Here is a 19569-nt window from a genome sequence, read left to right on the forward strand (position 1 = left end):
TCGCGAAGTGGGACCGTGATCGCGAACGTTCGTGCAGTGGTGCATAGCGTTCGCGAGATGGTCCTCGCGTCTGCATACGAGGATCCTTAGTCAGTAGCAAATTGTGCTACGCAAACGCGAGTGTGTGGCCGCGTTCACAAAGGGTTAAATCCGGGCAGCATAGAATAACCAATCCGTGACCCTTCTTCATTTTGTCACCATTTTTGAACGGGATTGAAGCTTTTGAGATGGATTCTTGAGGAAACCAAAGGGTAATCTCTTGGAGGTAAGATTCTTGACTTCATAACTCATTTATATGTGATTAAACGCCTGATTAGTGGTGAAAATTTGGGAAAACTCAGTGCAAAATGGGTAATTAGGGCTTGCGATTAAGAGACCTTAAAATGGGTATTTGAGGGGTCAATTGAACTCCGATTTCAGTGTTCTTGATATGTATAGACTCATAAGAGGATGAAAATTCTATTGATGTGATTTTTATCTGATTCCGATGTTACGCCCTATAGTATTACATCAATGTTATCTTTTGCAGTATTAGGTTACGACAGTGTTGCACCCAGCAGTATTACATTATGGTGATGTCACATTTTGCAGTATTAAGTTATGACGATGTTGCACCCTGAAGTATTGTGCGTTAAAATTTCGTTTTCAGTTAACCGATATACACTCGGGGATGAGATCATCTTGATATTAACGTACTTACGCTATTTATAGCAAACAATAAATAAGTGTTATGAAGAATAAAAGGGTACACAGATTAAAGAAAACGAGTTTCGTTAAAAAATGGTCAATTTGGAATAAAATACGGGTCGAGCGATAATACCCGATAATTATGAACCAGTACCATGCAAGGTACCATATGACCACGGTAGTATAATATATAAAGTATATACGAAGTATTTTAAAAATAAATAAAATTTTAAGTAAGGTGTGATAATTTTTAAATTATGCGAATAATTAATTAATTATCGGGTAGCAGGACATTACCTAATTAACTAATAAATTGGATAAAGATTAAAATACCTACCCACCCCATGTGGCAGCAAGCCACCCAAATATATATATATATGACTCTTTAGTCATTATTGAGTAGGTGGCAAGATTTAAAGTCCTTTGAATGTGGTTAAGCCACCATTCCATATTTAAAGCATCTCTAACTTAAAAATCATGAAAGTAACGTAAGTCTTTACCTGGAGATTCATGAAAGCAGCGTTTTAGTCATTATCTAAGAGTCATGAAAGCAACGTACTAGTTTTAATCTCCGTGGACCAGCAACGTTGGATGCTAAGCTTGCTAACGAATTTTTTCGTCTTCGATCCGCCGTTACGTATTTTCGCAAAAGATGCATGATAGAGGAAATATTAAGAGAATCGGTTAAGGTATGTTAAGGCCCTCCCTTCTTTCTTTTGGCATGGTCTATATGATATTGAAGAATTGAGCAAACACATAATTTCCATAAATTACTCTAATCATAGAAATAGTAGGGGTGTCTATATTTTTGATTTTCCATGAAAAATATTATTATCTTCTGCTCGTGGGTCTCAGAATAATACGCAGTTGGAAAATTTTATCCGGAAGGAATATTGAGATTATTACGTATTTTTTATGCATTTCATACATGTGCATTGACCCATGACCAGATGGTGTTATATACGCGTATATATGTAAATATATGTATATGGGATATGGAAAAAGGTTACGGCATTATATACGCATCACTACCTGATCAGCTGGTATATGATGATGATGTTGCCCGCAGTGGCTGAAATATGATTCAAACGGCGTTATATACAATATGTATGTATATATATGTTGGGATATGGGGAAGGTTATGGCGTTATATAACACCACCACCTGATAAGCTGGTATACGATGATTATTTTCCCACAGTGGCTGATATGATATGATGGGATGCCCTCAGAGGCAGATGATGTTTTGAAACATATACCTATACACGACATGACATTCATACGCATATGCATGATGCTAAAAGTAATTTATGATTTACAAAGTTATTCAGACTTACAGGTTGAGTCATGTACTCTATATGTCTTCCATGTCTCTTATGTATTTATTTATGTGCCTTAAATACTCGGTACATTATTCGTACTGACGCCCCTTTTACCTGGGGACGCTGCGTTTCATACCCGCAGGTCCCGATAGATAGGTCGAGAGCCCTTCAAGTAGGCTATCAGCACAGCGGAAGATGTTTGTATGCTCCATTTGCTTCGGAGTTGCTCGTTTGGTTAGTATGATTTAGACATGTATTGTTTGGTATAGCGGGACTCTGTCCTGACCTTTATGACATTTATGTACTCTTAGAGGCTTGTAGATATATGTCGTATACGTGAAAAATTGTACGGCCTTGTCGACCTATGTTTTGAGTTTATAAATGATTATGCTGGCCTATTAGGCCCGTATGTCACGTGTATATGATGATGTAATAAGAAAGATATGTTACGTTGGTACTCGGTTGAGTAAGGTACCGGGTGCCCATCGCGGCCCATCATTTTTGGGCTTGACATCCGAGACATGGGCCCGGGGGCCGGATTTGAGCAAATTCGGAATTTTTGATGTAAATTGAATATTTTCGAGTGGGCTTTGTTCCCTTAGCATGTTTTAATGGTTATGTGCTGATTTTGGTTAGATTTGGAGCATCCGGAGGTCGATTCGAGAGGGAAAAGGCATCGCGGGCTAGAGTTTGGATCGGATCGTGGTGAGTAATGATTGTAAATGTTGTCCTGAGAGTATGAAACCCCGGATTTGCACATCGTTATGCTATATTGAGGTGACGCACACGCTAGATGACGAGCGTGGGGTCGTGCACTGTTGAGGATTGTGACTTAGTCCATCCCGAATGACTGTTTTACCGCGTATTTGATTGTAAACTATTTGCTATCATCATCTTTTGGGCTGAATGCCATATTTGGGCCTCATGCCAACTATTTGGACCCTTGGGGAATCTTTACTGATATTTTCTCACTGTTTTGACCTTATACTTGTACTCAGTCATACTATTTTCTATTGTTTTCATAACTCAGCCATGTTTACTCTGTTTTAAACATTAAATGATATTTTAAATGATAAATTGGGCTGATCATCATGTTTTACTGTGGGCGAGTGGCTTATGAGATTCTAACTGAGTAAGGCCGATGGCCTGTGTTATGAGGATACACTTATTATGATTAAGAGTCCGAGGGGCTGAGTTGTACGGCATGAGGTGGCTTAATATGAGGCAGAGAGCCTATTAATTATGCCACGAGATGGCTTGATATTGCGCTTGGGCCGTAAGGAGTCCCTCCCGGAGTCTGCACACCCTTAGTGAGCGCGTGTACCTATTGTGATATGAGATATAGCCCGAGGGACTGGTGTTGTTCCATGTGTTACCCGAAGGGCTAATTCTGTTGGTATTGTGTCAGAGGGGTGGTTGTTTATCTCTTTATCTTTTCTACTTTCCTGTCATTTACTTGCTTAACTATTAAAAAGGCATTTTAAAGAAGCTTAAACTGATCTAAGGTGACTTTACATGTTTCATTGTTTCATTGCTTTTATTGCTTCTTTATAGCCTGTTGATGTGCCTTTACGTGATTTCTTATCGCTCAGTCTTCTTTTATTATTATTACTTAGTGAGTCGGTGTACTCACATTATTTCCTGCACCTTGTGTGCAGATTCAGGTATTTCTGAACCTGGTAGCGGGTGTTGATTTCTCAGAGGCAGAGTCACCGAAGTTTAGCAAGGTAGTTGCCCGACGTTCGTAGCAATGCTCTTCTCCCTCTTGATTTCATTAGACCGTAGTTATTACATTTTTCAGACTTTTCGTTGTATTTAGACCTTAGTAGATGCTTATGACTTGTGACACCCCGATATCGGGTTGTATCTATTTCCGCACTTGTTCTACTTCGCTTAAATTTTGGGATTTATTTCTTATCAATGACTTAAATTGACTTATTAAAATTGTTAAAAAATGAACTTGGGAATTGTGCCCGCTGGCCTTGTCTTCATGAGAGGCATCATCACGACCGGGTCCGATTTGGGGTCGTGACAATATCTTGATTAGTTATGAAAATTAAATATTTAATTCTCTTATAACCCAAAAATATCTAAAAATCGAATTTTAATTTTAAATAAATGTAAGAAACTAACATATAAAAATAATATAGAAAATTTATCAACCTAAGTATTTTTATATTATTAAATATATCATGAGTAGTTATGAAAATTAAATATTTAATTCTCTTATAACCCAAAAATATCATAAAAAAGAAGACAGTTCAAACAAAACCTTGTCGAATTTTAGTTAAAAAATGTAAGAAACTAACATATAAAATAATAATATAAAAAATTTATCAACCTAAGTAATAATATAGAAAATTTATCGATCAAATATTAATATAAAAAATATTGCAATATATTTAAAGATGTTAAATAATTAAAGAGAAAAATATTTTAATTAATATTATTCAATTTATAGACATCATCATAGAGCTTCCCACTGTGCATCCTGGACCTGCTGTTCGAGAGTTACTGTTGCTCCAGGGTGGTCATAGGTCTTCACGCATTTGGGATGGACAGTGTCTGTCCCAGACCTTTAACCACATACGTATAGACGATCTTTGGGAGTTTATTAGGGACCACCCACTTCATCCTCGTACAATTAGATGCCTTGAGCGGACGAAGTTTTACTGGATTATAGATATCGGTTGGTTGCAGTTCGAATTGCCCCTGATAAGAGCGGTGGCGGAAAGGGATGCACACATTTCATCTGCCTATTGGCGAGGCTACCATCACGCTAGAGGACGTGGAGGTTCTATTCGGGTTGCCCGTTGATGGTATGGCTATCAGCTACCTGCATGCTTAGGGAGTATACGGGAGAGGACTATCTACATATGTTGCAGAGGCTCATCGGTTTCCAGCCTGCGGAGGCGACTGCTTTGAGTGGTGCCAGTCAATTGTAGTTGTCGCCCATTAGGCAGCATCTGGTGGCGCTGCACGATAACTAGGGATTCTAGTTCATTTTACCCTCCTTTTTACTTGAGTTTTGATTAAAAATGATTACAAAATAGTCCCAAAGGCTTACATGTTGTACTTGTTTGCAGTGTTTGGTCAAAAAAGTAACAATTAGTCAAAACCAACTCAACAAGGAGTGAAACATGCACAAGTACCAAGAACAACTCCAAACACAGTTAAAACAGATCCATTACGGCTGCAATCCATTTTGTGCGATCTGTAGTGAAGAGATTCAAAGAGGTGAAATTTTTGGTAACTCAAGAACTGCGGTCGCAAATCATTTTATGCGGACCGCAGTAGCCTCACCGCGGCCACACTTTATTTTGTGCGGTCTGCGGAGATGAGATTCAGAGAGTTATAAAAAATGGAGATTGAAGCCAGCGTAGTCCGCAAGCCATTTTGTGTAGACCGCATTGAAGCCACTACAACCGCGGTGGGCAGATTCAGAGAATGCAGAATCAAGCCAAAATGTCTTACCGCGGTTCGCAGTGCATTTTGTGCGGATAGCAATACCTCGTTAGGGGTATTTTTGTTCAAAAAATTCTGCCCAGTATAAATACTTTCTTTTCACATTTTTAGGGCATCTTTTGTAATATAACTTTCAGCAGAGCATGTGAACGGTGGTTTTTGACTATTTTGAGTAATTGTATAGTGGGTTTATCATTGAATCATCAATTGTTAGCTTGTAATTAAATCTTATGGGTTATTCTTCATCTATTTCTCTATTTTTTTCCATTATTATGAGTAGCTAGACGCATTAGCTAGGGTTGTGGCTCAACCTTAGTGTGGGTATTTGATGGGTCTTTTGATGTAAGGCTTAGATGTTTATGGGTAGTTGATATTTGGACTGATTTGTGTTTTTCATGTTGAATTAGTGGTTGCAAACACTAATTTGTGCCTATTTGACTTAGGCTCTTCTTGAGAAATAGAGCTTGAGTCTAGGAAAATCAGTCCATCAAGGAATTGTGGTGTAATCAAAAGATTGATAGCCCCAATTAATGGTTAAACCTATAGATAGTAATACCCGAGTTGAGCCTATATTGCTTGCACAATTTTGACAACCAATTGGTCTTGAGAAAGTTAGTTAGGGCAAAGTCACTCAAGCTATCGAGAGGTATAGAGTGAGTAATTCCGTGCATTGGGTATATCACAATCCCCAACATAACGTCTTTTCCTTAGGCTTTAGATCCCATCAAGTATTCACCTAGTATAAAGTCAGTTCCCTAGTGCCTCTTTAACTAATTAGAAAACCCTACAAGCAATCATTCTTAGTATAATTTAACTTATCAGTAGCGTAATTATTAGAAGTAATATCCAAACAAAAGATGATTGGAAGAGTAATTAAGAGCAATACACATCTCTAGTTTAGTTAGGAATCCAATTCCCTCTTCTAGCTCCCTGTGGATTCGATCCCGACCATCTCGGGTAAAAGCTGCTTCGACCGCTCTCGCCACTTCGTAGTGGTGTAGGGTTGTCACCGATCACTTTTTGGCGCCGTTGCCGGGGAGCTAACGGTTTTGGCTATCTATCTAAATAGTTTTTGTATTGTTCTTCTTTACTTCTGCATTTCTAATTTGTGAGTCTCGCAACTTCAGGTACAAAATGGCAGCAAACAACGCACCTTTTGGAGATCTTCCGCCGGGGGAGGAGGTAGATAATAATATTGATGATGAGCTTCCTATTGTACCTCAAAGACAAAGGAGAGGCTGCCAGGCCAATGATAATATTCCTAACCCTCCCCCACCACCTCCAAGAGTGGCTGCTCGAGTGCTTTCCAACCAAGCATATGCTAGTGCAATTGTCCCACCCCAAATCTGGGCAGGCAATTTTCAAATTACAAATGTGATGTTGACATTATTGGAGTAGTGAGGGTATTTCACGGGTGCTCCAAATAAGAATGCTTACAAACATCTCTAGGGTTTCGTGGATACCTGTTGGGGGAGTAAGCAAAATAATGTGTAAGAGGATGCACTTCGGTTGAGATTATTCCCTTTCTCACTTAGAGGGAAGGCATTGGATTGGTTTGAATGACTTCCCAACCATTCCATTACTACTTGAGATGAGTTGGCGGATAAATTCATTGCAAAGTTTTTCTCACCAGGGCACATGGCAGCATTGAGGGATTAGATCTTAGCTTTCAAGCAGGAGCCCACCGAACCATTACATGAGATATGGGAGAGATACAGAACCATGGTAAAGAAATGTCCCAACAATGATATGACTAAGGCAATGATACAACAGATATTCTACCGGGGCATTAACACAACAAATCGGTGCATAGTGAACCAACTTGCTGAGGGTAATTTCATGAAGCTGTCTTATGATGAGGCTTGTGACATTCTTGATGAGATGGTTGACATGTCCTCCACTTGGCAAAGTAGAGCCAATGTGCCACAGGGTGACCCCATGACCAATCACTTGCACAAAGAGTTACATGATCATGGGTAGGCAATAGTAGAGCTGACAACAACAATGAACCAGCTAGAAAAAGCACAGTTATATCATGTTCAAAATCTGCGCCAAGTAAATGCTATGGAGTGTGTCAACATGATAGTGAACAAAAGAAGACAAAGAGGTCAACAGAACAAAGAGAATTCGGATCAATATGATAAATGATTGTGGTAGATTCCAAGATGATGGTTATGATAGGCAGAATGAAGAAGTGCAATATGTGAACTGGGGCAATCGGCACAATAATCAAAACAATCAAGGTAATTGGATTGGCAACAACAACAACTGGGGTGGTAACAACAATCAGGGTGGTTGGAACAATGGCAATCAAGGAATTGGAGGCAAGGCTTTCAAAGGCCCCCAATGTATCAACAATCGAACAATCCACCTCTATTTCCATCCCAAGGTCCTAGTTTTTCCAACAATGAAATGGGGAGAATTGAAATGATGTTTGAACAGATGATGAAAAAGAATGTGGACTCTGATGCTCAGTTGGCTTCCTATAATACTTCAATCAGAAATTGGAGGTTCAATTAGGCCAAATCTCACAATCCTAGAATACGCGTCCTAAGGGAGCTCTACCTAGTGATACGGTAGTTAACCCAAAGGGTGGGAACAATCATGTTATGGTGGTAACTACAAGAAGTGGATGATGAGGTGATGTGAATGCCTAAAAAAAAAAGAAATTTTAAGTGATGAAGTGGACTTGCAAGAAGATGAGATTCCTTTGGTGATTGAAAATGTGATTAATGAGAACGTAAATGAGGAAGTGAGGATTGATATCCAAGATGCCTAGGTGGAAACTCAGAATGACGTGAACCCGTCTAGAGAACACGTAATAGACATGCCATAAACGGTTGTGCCTAATGCCAAGGCTCCTTTGCCAAGGACACCTCCACCTTATCATCAAAGGCTCGCGAAGCAGAAAAATGAGAATCAGTTTAAGAAGTTTATTGACATGATGAAGAGCTTATCCATTAATGTGCCTTTGGTGGAGGCTCTAGAGCAAATGCCGGGTTATGCTAAATTCATGAAGGACTTGATGACAAAGAAAAGATCCATAGATTGTGAAAATATCAAGATGACCCACCAAGTTAGTGCAATAGTGCACTCAATGACCCCGAAGCTAGAAGATCCCAGTGCTTTCACCATTCCTTGCAGCATTGGGAGTGCAGACTTTGCAAAATCTCTATGTGATTTGGGGGCAAGTATCAACTTGATGCCCTACTCAGTTTTCATGACTTTGGGTATTGGAAAACCTAGGCCGACTTCCATGAGATTGCAAATGGCAGATAGAACTGTTAAAAGACCATTGGGTATTATTGATGATGTCCTTGTCCGGGTGGACAAATTTATCTTGCCAACTGACTTTGTGATCTTGGATTATGAGGTAGATTATGAGGTTCGAATCATATTAGGAAGACCTTTCCTTGCTACTAGGAAGGCCTTAGTTGATGTGGAAGCAGGGGAAATCAACTTCCAGGTGGGTGATCAGAAAGTGGTCTTTCATGTGTGCAAGTCAATGAAGCAGCCCAATAGTTTTGAGGTGTGCTCCTTTGTGGACCTTGTCATGACAGTGGTAGTTGATGATACTAGTGCAATGATCAATGTGGAGGACCCTCTAGAGGCAGTATTATTGAATCTTGATGTAAATGACGATGAAGGCCGAGTGGAGTGTGTGAATGCTTTACATGGAATGGGCTCTTACTCTTATGAGCCTAGGAAACTCTCTTTGGATTTTGAGAATAGGAAGACTCCACTAACAAAACCTTCAATCGAGAAACCTCCGGTGTTGGAGTTGAAGCTATTGCCTACATACCTCAGGTATGAGTTCTTAGGCCCTAGTTCAACTTTTCTAGTTATTCTTTCCTCTTGTCTTACTAACATGCAGGTTGATGCCACATTGGCAGTGCTCCAAAAGAGGAAAAAGGCAATTGGATGGACCTTGGCTGAAATTCGGGGGATAAGCCCCGCATTCTGTATGCACAAGATTATTCTGGAAGATGATGCAAAGCCCTCCTTGGAACATCAAAGGAGTTTCAATGAGGCAATGCAAGAAGTTGTGAAAAGGAGGTGATCAAGTTGTTGGATGACATGGTTGTGTTCCCCATCTTTAATAGTTCTTGGACTTCTCCAGTGCAATGTGTGTCGAAGAAAGGTGGTATGACCGTGGTTACAAATTCACAGAATGAGTTGATTCCAACAAGGACTATCACTGGGTGGAGGGTATGCATAGACTACCGCAAGTGGAATAAAGTGACCCGCAAGGATCACTTTCCATTGCCTTTTCTTGATCAGATGTTAGATCGACTTGCTGGGCGTGCCTTCTACTGTTTCTTGTATAGGTATTCTGGGTACAACCAAATTTTGATTGCTCCGGAAGATCAGGAAAAGCCCACCTTTACTTGTCCATATGGCACCTTTGCCTTTTCTAGGGTTCCTTTTGGGTTGTGTAATACACCGGCTACATTTCAGCAGTGTATGATGGCCATTTTCACCGATATGGTGGAAGATATTTTGGAGGTGTTCATGGACGACTTTAGTATTGTGGGTGACTCGTTTGATGAATGTTTGAAAAATCTTGATAGAGTGTTGGCCCGTTGTGAAGAAACCAATCTTGTTCTTAATTGGGAGAAATGCCACTTCATGGTTGAGGAGGGCATAGTTCTTGGGCATAAAATTTCAAAGCATGGTATAGAGGTGGACAAAGCAAAAATTGATGTGATTTCAAGGCTCCCTCCCCCTACCTCTATCAAGTGAGTTAGAAGTTTTCTTGGGTATGCGGGGTTCTACCGGAGATTTATCAAAGACTCTTCGAAGGTAGTGAATCCTTAATGCAAGTTATTGGAAAAAAATGCTAAGTTCGTGTTCGATGAAAGATGTATGCAAGCCTTTGAACTTCTAATGCACAAGTTGACTACCACTCCTATTATTACCGCACCCAATTGGAGCTTTCCTTTTGAGCTCATGTGTGACGCGAGTGATGTTGCGGTTGGGTTTGTTTTGGGTCAATGAGTGAACAAAATATTTCATCCGGTGTACTATGCGAGCAAGACAATGAATGATGCTCAAGTGAACTACACGGTGACTGAGAAAGATCTTTTGGCTATTTTGTTCGCAATGGAGAAATTTTGGCTGTATCTTATGGGTGCAAAGGTCATAGTTCATACCGATCATGCCGCATTCCGGTACTTGATGATGAAGAAGGATTCCAAATCTAGACTGATGTGATGGGTCTTGTTACTTCAAAAGTTTGATTTGGAGATTGTGGACCGGAAGGGTAGTGAAAACCAAGTGGCGGACCACTTGTCCCGCTTAGAGGAGGAGGGGAGGCCTTGTGATGGCCTAGAGATCAATAGTTCATTTCCTGATGAGCAACTCCTTTTTGTGTCAGTGAATGGTATGCTATGGTTTGCGGACGTTGCTAACTTCCTGGTGACTGGTATAATCCCGTGTGATCTCTCTTTTAACCGAAGGAAAAAGCTCAAACGAGATAGTTTGGACTTCTATTGGGATGAGCCGTACTTGTTGAAGATCTGCACGGATGGTGTGATCCGATGGTGTGTCCCGGAGGAGGAGCAATTGAGTATCTTAGAGGCTTGTCATTCCTCTCCCTATGGTGGCCATCATGGCGGGCGAGGACGACTTCCAAAGTTCTTAGTTGTGGGTTTTATTGGCCAACTTTGTACAAAGATGCAAGTGAACTTGTGAAGAGATGCAACGAATGTCAAAGAGCAGGTGGAATTTCGAAGAAAGATGAGATGCCTCTCAATACCATTCTTGAAGTTGATATTTTCTATGTATGAGGCATTGATTTTATGGGCCCGTTTGTTAGCTCGTGTGGGAACACATACATTCTTGTAGCGGTTGACTATGTGTCAAAGTGGGTTGAAGCCGTGGATTTACCCAACAATGAGGCCTGGAGTGTTATTGCGTTTCTCAAGAAGAGCATTTTTAAAAAGTTTGGCACTCCTCGTGCAATCATAAATGATAGAGGGTCTCATTTTTGTAATAGAGCTTTTGACACTTTGCTTGCAAAGTATGGTGTCAATCACAAAGTTTCTACTCCTTATCATCCTCAGATGAGTGGCCAAGTTGAAGTCTCAAATAGGGAAATCAAGAGTATATTGTCAAAGACAGTCAATGCAAATAGGACCGATTGGTCAAAGAAGTTGGATGATGCTCTTTGGGCTTATAAGACTGCTTATAAGACTCCGATTGGTATGTCTCCGTATCAGTTGGTGTTTGGTAAAGCTTGCCATCTACCGGTTGAGTTAGAGCACAAGGCCATGTGGGCTTTGAGGAAGTTGAATCTTGAATAGGATGTGGTAGCAAATCTTTGTGTGGAGCAGCTTAATGAACTTGATGAATTCCAATTCCATTCCTACTCCAGTTCGTCCTTGTACAAGGACAAGATGAAGTACCTTCATGATAATTATGCTCATGGCAAGGAGTTCAAAGTGGGTGATTTGGTTCTCTTGTTCAATTCTCGGTTACGTCTGTTTTCAAGAAAGCTTAAGTCGAAATGGAGTGGACCTTTTGAAGTGGTATTTGTGACTTCGTTTGGTGCGCTTGAATTGAAGAACAAAACTGGGGAGATTTTTAGAGTTAATAGGCACAAGGTCAAGCATTACCTGGGTAAAATTGATGACAGCCATGTGCTGGCACTGCTCCATCTAAAGTGATTTGAGGGTAACCTTTGTCGTGTCGTGACGTTATATCAAGCTCTTCTTGGGAGGCAACCCATATGTCTTCTTTTTGGTTTTCTTTGATTTTCCTTGTAGTATAGGATTTGCTTTTGGACTAACTGGTTGTGAGATGTGTGTATGATTGTTTTGATGTAGTGCAGGACCAAGTTGGGAAATGTGCACTCTCTGAAGTTTGAACTGCTGCCGCATTGCATTTCTTGCAGCCGCAAAGGCCTTATTGCGGGGCCAACATTTAAATGCGGTCCGCAAAGTGGATTGGTAAAAAATGGGGGTTCTCTGAAGTTTTCCTCCGTAGCCGCAATACAATTTGTGCAGTCCGCGGTGGACCACTGCGGCCGCACAACATTTATTGCAGTCCGCAGTAGACGTCTCCCCAGAGCCTCATGTTTATGAGTACCACGGAATGCAGTGCCATTTTATGCGGTCTGTGGTGGGTAGGTGAAGTTGTCCCCAGGTACTTTTTTTATAAATAGGACTTGAGGCCTTCATTTAAAACTTCTCGTTCTTCTGTGCACTAAATAAAAAAAAATCACTGTTCATCATGCCTAGCTGCACGAATTCAATTGCTGAATCTCATTCATCTACATTGCATCTCATTTCTGGTACTTTTAATCTTTCCTTATCTTTTAAATGTGTTTTATTTTCTTTTAAATTGTTAGTTCCACGTTTCTTCTCCCCTTTTTCTTTAATTTTTTAACTTAGGTTTTTTTAAGTTGTTTAGATTAGGACTAATTAGTTAACAATACTGATTTAACAGCTAGGGGATCAATAATAGGTAAAAATTAGACTAAAAATGTGAAGAAAATTGAAACCCTAGGTTGGTGTTGCTGGGTATAACTTACCGCGGTCCGCAGTGCCTTAATGCGGACCACTGTACTATTTTGTCGGTCCGCGGTGGCCTTTTTGAGAGAGTGGGTAGTCTGACCCCTACCTCAATGTAGACCACAATGCTATTTTGTGCGGTCCGCGGTGGTCCTTTTACTGCCGCACTGCATTTTGTGCAGACCGCAGTCTGCTGTCTATAACTGTTTTCTTCTATTTACTACAATTATGCCTTTCACTGATTCTTCTGATACTAACAAGCTTCAACTGAATGATTCCTTGCAGATAATGGTGAAATCACGAGGCAGAAGTGATAAACAGAAAGGCAAAGAAGAGTTCTCCTAGGGTAGGGGACGAGGCATGATCAGATTGACCCCACAAGTTCGGCAGGCAATCAAAGATACCAGAAAATTAATAAGGGCTGCCGATAGAGTTGCTTCCCATTCGGGAAGTGAGTCTGCGCCCTCCCAGGAGGGATCCGGCTCTGAATCTGTGCCAGAATATGTTCCTGACTGGCTGGAGATGCCTAGATTGAGAGATACACCTCCGGGCACTCCTACTGCTCAAGCTTCAGTTGCTATTTCTTCTGAGTCATTTGAGGGCTCAACTGAGAGCGGTGACAGTGCCTCTTCCACCTCACATACAGCTTCAACTCCCAGTGAGGACCCCGTTGAAGAAGATGGATGGGGTGAGCCCCAAGTAGGAGGGGTGGCAAGAACCAGAAAACCAGAAGCGTGGTAAGATAGATTTGTGAGTAAAGTGGCATACCATAAGTTCAGAGAATGGTGGCCCGAGAGGAAGTTTATACATGAGCGGTAATTCATTACAAAAGATCTTTTGCCTCACAACCCCAATGTGCTGAGGCAATTCAGAGAGAGAGCAGACTGGGACTATTTCATAGGCCACGTGGAGGATGCCAATGGGCACTTAGTCAAGGAGTTCTTCACCAATGTTGCCCATATCAAAAAGGGCACTACAGTGACTAAGGTGCGAAATTTGAAAATAATGTTTGATGGAAAAATGATCAATGACTACCTTGGCTTCCCGGAGGAGGATGAGACATTGTACTTAAAGAAAGTAGCTTTGGGGGAGGATGCCCGTCCGTGGTTAGCAGAGTACTTGTCAATCCTAAGTACCACCCCAGCATGGTTGACAGCGGAAGTAAAATTTTTAAGGAGAACCCTGAACTTCGAAGCAAAAGGGTGGGAGATAATTGTGTGTAGCAGGATAGACCCCACCACTGACGAGAAATCTCTTCCTATCTCTCGGGCTATATTGGTGGCATCTATCATGGCGGGGTACCCGATCAATATCGGGAATGTGATGTCCAGGGTGATTATACTGGTGCTGAACGAAGGTGATAGATCCTACCCCTTCCTAAATTTCCTGACTATGTACTTCGAGGATCAAGATGTATAAAAAAAGAGATTTAATGTGAAGGTGAAGCCGAAGGCACCTTTTTCCTAGTACAGCCTACAGGGTGATGACAACCCTAAAGGAAAGGACCCCAAGGTCAAATACACTGCTTCTACTGGCCAGTCTGAAGAGCCAGTAGTAGTAGTGGCTTCTACTCAGCCTCCTTCAGTTACCCTATACATGGCCCCAGGACCCTCCACTTCTACAGTTACAGATATCCCCTCATCCGCAGCATACCCTTTAACTGCCCACCGCTTGAGCCATACCCTTGCTAGTATCAACAACTGGATGCAGGCAGCCACTTCTAAGCCATCTGTACTGTCTACCTCGGTGGCAACCCAGTCGGTACCCCCTCAGCCATAGGTCCCACAGTCAGTGGAGGAAACTCTCAACGAGCTTTTGGAAAACCAGAAGAAGCTCCTAAAAAACTAGCAGTTTATATTGAATGTTGTTGGTACACATGGAAAAACAATGAAGGAGCTCACAAAAGAAACAAATAAGTTGAGAAAGACTCGGGCATCCAAGGAGTCGGTGAAAGATTTGAGGGTGGAGGTGGAGAAATTGAAGGCTGATCACTTGCCTTTGGACCTTTTATTGCATGACCTAGCTCCAGCAGTCCAGCTTGAGCCGGAGCAGGAGACAGAGAGGCCAGTAAAGAGGAAGAGGGTGATTCCCCGTGCTGAGGATGTTGTGATAGAGTTGGAGGAGCTGCAGAGAGGTTCCTCTAGCCAGCCTCAGGTCCCAGTGCAAGACCAGGACCCAGTACAGGCCCAGGTCCCAGTGGAGACACAGGTTACATGGATCCAACCATAGGTTCCCGAGCAATCTGAGGACCCAGCGACCTAGACTCATGATCCTATGCAGACGGAGGGCCAATAGGGAGTTTCTCTTTACTCTCTATCTTTTATTGTGCTTATTTTGGTTAGTTAGTATTGAGGACAATTCTAGCTCTCATTTGAGGGGGTAGACTCTATTTTGGATGATTTGGGTTGTATATATATATGACATTACTTTCTTTTTATTATGCTTTCTTTTTAATTTTGGTATGTACATAATTTTACCATTTTAGTTCACTTTTCGTACTTTGCAATTTTGGTCTGTATATAAAGTTACTTTCTGATGTATATATTCATTCCCCCTTATGTATATTCATCTAAATCCCCTCTTGTACATATTCATTCTACTTTCCACATTTTTTCTTTCATAGCTTCTTATTTCATTTTGATAGCTTATTTTATTGAGTTTTGCGTTCAATAAGCCTTTGGTTTTCTTAATGCCACGGTTCTTTCCAAAGGTGGAATTTGTGTGAACTGGGTGGCTCTTCCCGATAATGGATGGCATGATAACCTTCTTAAGGTTTGAGTCTGTTTTCTTTTACTTTTTGTGTAAATAGTAGCTAGGTAGTAAGGGTACCTCAAGCAATGCTTCACATTGGCCTAACACATTTGCCTTTGATCCTATGGTTAAAAACAAATTGTTATGTATAGGATGGTGAAAGTTGTGACCTTGAGACTCTTGTGTTGGCCGATAATCATCAAGTAGTTTTTCGGGACCATTCGTGTTTCTCAAATCTTAGCTAAGGTTGTTGTGGTCCCCCGACTCTGTCACTTTAAAAATCCTATATCTTGTGTGGTGAGAATTTGAATTGCAAGTCCAAGTCCCGAGCCATTAGTCTAGAACTTGTCTTGAATGTTTGTCTAGGCGAAATTCTAAGTGTAGCTTGAATTGAGATGCGATTATAGGCTCTCCTTAATCCGAATAATATCTTGAAAACTTCCATAGCCTACCAATGATAATATCCCTAGTCAACCCTTTTGATCCATAAACCTTTTTCTTTCAAAAACCACGATACAAGCTTTTACCCGATCTTAAAAATACCCTCTCTTGGCACACGATCTTTCCTTAGCACAAGGCAAAAACATAAGTTTGGGGGGGGGGAGACGAGGAATGTAACAAAGTGGTAAAAGGTACAAAATGAAGAAAAGGAAAGGCAATGAAAAAGAAAGAAAATCAAAAAGTCAAATTGAATGATCAATATAGAAAAAATGAAGGGATTCAGTAAAAGTAAAGGGATGAAAGGTGTGGAAAGTTAAGAAAGGAGAAAAAGGTTTGAAATGAACAAGAAAGAGTGACAATGTGTCTCTCTAACCCCTAAGAAAAAAATTAAATGACTCAAAAAGTCAAGAGAATGTGTGCCAAAATGAAGTAAATAAAGTGCTAAAGGGAAGATGGAACCTACCTAGACCAAATATTTCTTACCCTGAACCAAAAGCCTTCACTATATCTCCACAAAAGCCCTATATGATCTTGAGTTGAATGAAGCTTACATTAGTGGTGACTCACATAAGGGGCAAGCTTATGGTATTTAGAGCCAGACTTGTGACCTTTCTTTGAGAGAGATGAGTGTGTTTTCCACAATCCTTTTTCTGAGTGCTATAATCTAAAAGTGAGGTTTGCTTAGGGAGAGTTGAGGAGTATGAGTTTGGGTTCCACAATGACCAAAGTAGTAGAGAGAGTTTTTTTGATGGGTTGAGTCAACTCTTGATGCTCTTGTATCGCACTAAAACTATGGTGCTTCGAAGGTCGAATGTTGTTAATGATTCATTTGAATTGAGGGCAATAGTTAGTCCCAATTGATGCTAGATGAGGTCCCTTTAGGTCAGCTGAATTTTCTTGGATTTACTCTTAAGGAGGTGGGTCTTATTTTGTTTGCTTGAGGACAAGCAAAAGCTTAAGTTTGGGGGAGTTCATAACTAGGGATTCTAGTTCATTTTACACTCCTTTTTACTTGAGTTTTGATTAGAAATGAATACAAAATAGTCCCAAAGGCTTACATGGTGTACTTGTTTGCAAAGTTTGGTAAAAAAGGTGACAATTAATTTAAACTAGCTCAACAAGGAGTGAAACATGCACAAGTACCCAGAACAAGTCCAAGCACAGTTAAAACAGATCCACTGCGGCCATAATCCATTTAGTGCGGTCCACAGTGAAGAGATTCAGAGAGGTGCAGTTTTAGGTAACTCAAGCACTACGGCCGCAAATCATTTTGTACGGACCGCAGTAGCCTCATCGCGACCGTACTTCATTTTGCGGTCCATGGAGATGAGATTCAGAGAATTATGAAAAATGGAGATTGAAGCCAGCGCGGTCCGCAAGCCATTTTGTGTAGACCATATTGAAGCCACCGCGACCGCGGTGCATTTTATGCGGCCCATAGTGGCCAGATTCAGAGAATGCAGAATCAAGCCAAATAGTCTTAGCGTGGTCCGCGGTGCATTTTGTGCGGACCGCAATACCTCGTCTGGGGTATTATTGTCCATAAAATTTGGCCCCGTATAAATACTTTCTTTTCACACTTTTAGGGCATCTTTTGTAATCTAACTTTCAGTTGAGCACTTGAGCGGTGGTTTTTGACTATTTTGAGTAATTTTATAGTGGGTTTATCATTGAATCTTCAATTATTAGCTTGTAATTAAATCTTATGGGTCATTCTTCATCTATTTCTGTGTTTTCTTCCATTATTATGAGTAGCTAGACCCATTCGCTAGGGTTGTGGCTCAACCCTAGTGTGGATATTTGATGGGTCTTTTGATTTAAGGCTTAGATGTTTATGGGTAGTTGATATTTGGAGTGATTTGTATTTTCCATGTTGAATTAGTGGTTGCTAACACTAATTGGTGCCTATTTGACTTAGGCTTTTCTTGAGAAAGAGAGCATGAATCTAGGAAAATCAGTCCAACAAGGAATTGGGGTGTAATCAAGAGATTGATAGCCCCAATTAAATGGTTAAACCTAGAGATAGTAATAATCAATTTGAGCCTATATTACTTGCACAATTTTGACACTCAATTGGTCTTGAGAAAGTCAATTAGAGCAAAGTCACTCAAGCTACCGAAAGGTATAGAGTGAGTAATTCCGTGTATCGGCTATATCACAATCCCCACCATAACGTCTTTTCCTTAGGCTTTAGATCCCGTCAAGTATTCACGTAGGAGAAAATCACTTCCCTAGTGCCTCTTTAACTAATTAGAAAACCCTACAAGCAATCATTCATAGTATAATTTATCTTATCATTAGCGTAAATATTAGAAGTAATATCCAACCAAAAGATGATTGGAAGAGTAATTAAGAGCAATGCACATCTCTAGTTTCATTAGGAATCCAATTCCCACTTCTAGCTCCATGTGAATTTGATCCCGACCATCTCGGGTAAAAGATGCTTCGACCGCTCTCGCCACTTAGTAGTAGTGTAGGGTTGGCACCGATCACTGCACGCGGAGATTACTAATGATTCATGGCTAGAGGCTATCGACTGGCAGACAAGGCTGTTGTTGCTGATGATATTTGGTGGTATTATGTTCCCGAACACTTCGGTAAACCTAGTTAACTTGCGACTTTTGCATCATCCGGAGCGTCTTGGTGAGTTACCTGATTACAGCTAGGTTGGAGTTGTTCTAACCTACCTTTATAAGTAGCTATGTCGATCGTCCATGGGAACCATGAGAGACGTCGCCGATTTTATTCCGCATGCTGCAGGTGATAACATAATCAATTCTTTTCATGATTATAACATAGATAGTAAAAAATAACTTGAATTAATGTCCACAATCAGTATTAGGTTTGGTCCAAGGAGCGGTTCCTGCAGATCCATCCACCTCTGCCATCGATAGCTCTAGATGTACCACCTCCACCGTTTCAACCACTAGCTATGAGGTGGGTAGATAGGCGAGGCCACGCCTGTAAGGTCGAGGCTCGACATCATCTCCCTTATTATAGGGATATGTTGGATTTACTTGAAGATATTCAGGTACATAGATGGCTATGTTTGTTTGATAATGCTTGATCTATCTTGCATTTACTCACGATTCTTGTGTTTAATAAATAGTTCATATGGAGGCCATACAACGACGAGCTCATAGCTGGATTGCCATATTATTGCTCCGGTGGTTGAGCTATGTGGATGTCTTTAGTCCCACTTATATGTCTCGATATAGTCGAGCATCATGCCACCGAGCGAGTTATTCGACAGTTTGGTCGACGCCAGTTTATACCTATTATGCCCACTTGGCACATGACACAGTACCAGCGGGATGATCGCTGCAATGTTGACCAGACATACTTTGCCTACCTAGAGGCCCAAATAGAGGATTGGGATCAGAGGTATGG

At 40.9% G+C, this 19569-nt stretch overlaps 1 long non-coding RNA gene across 1 annotated transcript; it reads left to right on the forward strand.

Annotated features, from left to right (window-relative positions):
* Positions 1-1088: 1088 nt before the first annotated feature.
* On the forward strand, positions 1089-3935 carry LOC104215803 (uncharacterized). The gene is made up of 4 exons (XR_708311.2): positions 1089-1376; positions 2151-2242; positions 2645-2713; positions 3667-3935. It is a non-coding gene; the product is annotated as an uncharacterized lncRNA (long non-coding RNA).
* The last annotated feature ends 15634 nt before the right edge of the window (positions 3936-19569 follow it).

This window comes from Nicotiana sylvestris, chromosome 8 (assembly GCF_000393655.2).
Source record: "Nicotiana sylvestris chromosome 8, ASM39365v2, whole genome shotgun sequence".
NCBI classification, from domain to species: domain Eukaryota; kingdom Viridiplantae; phylum Streptophyta; class Magnoliopsida; order Solanales; family Solanaceae; genus Nicotiana; species Nicotiana sylvestris.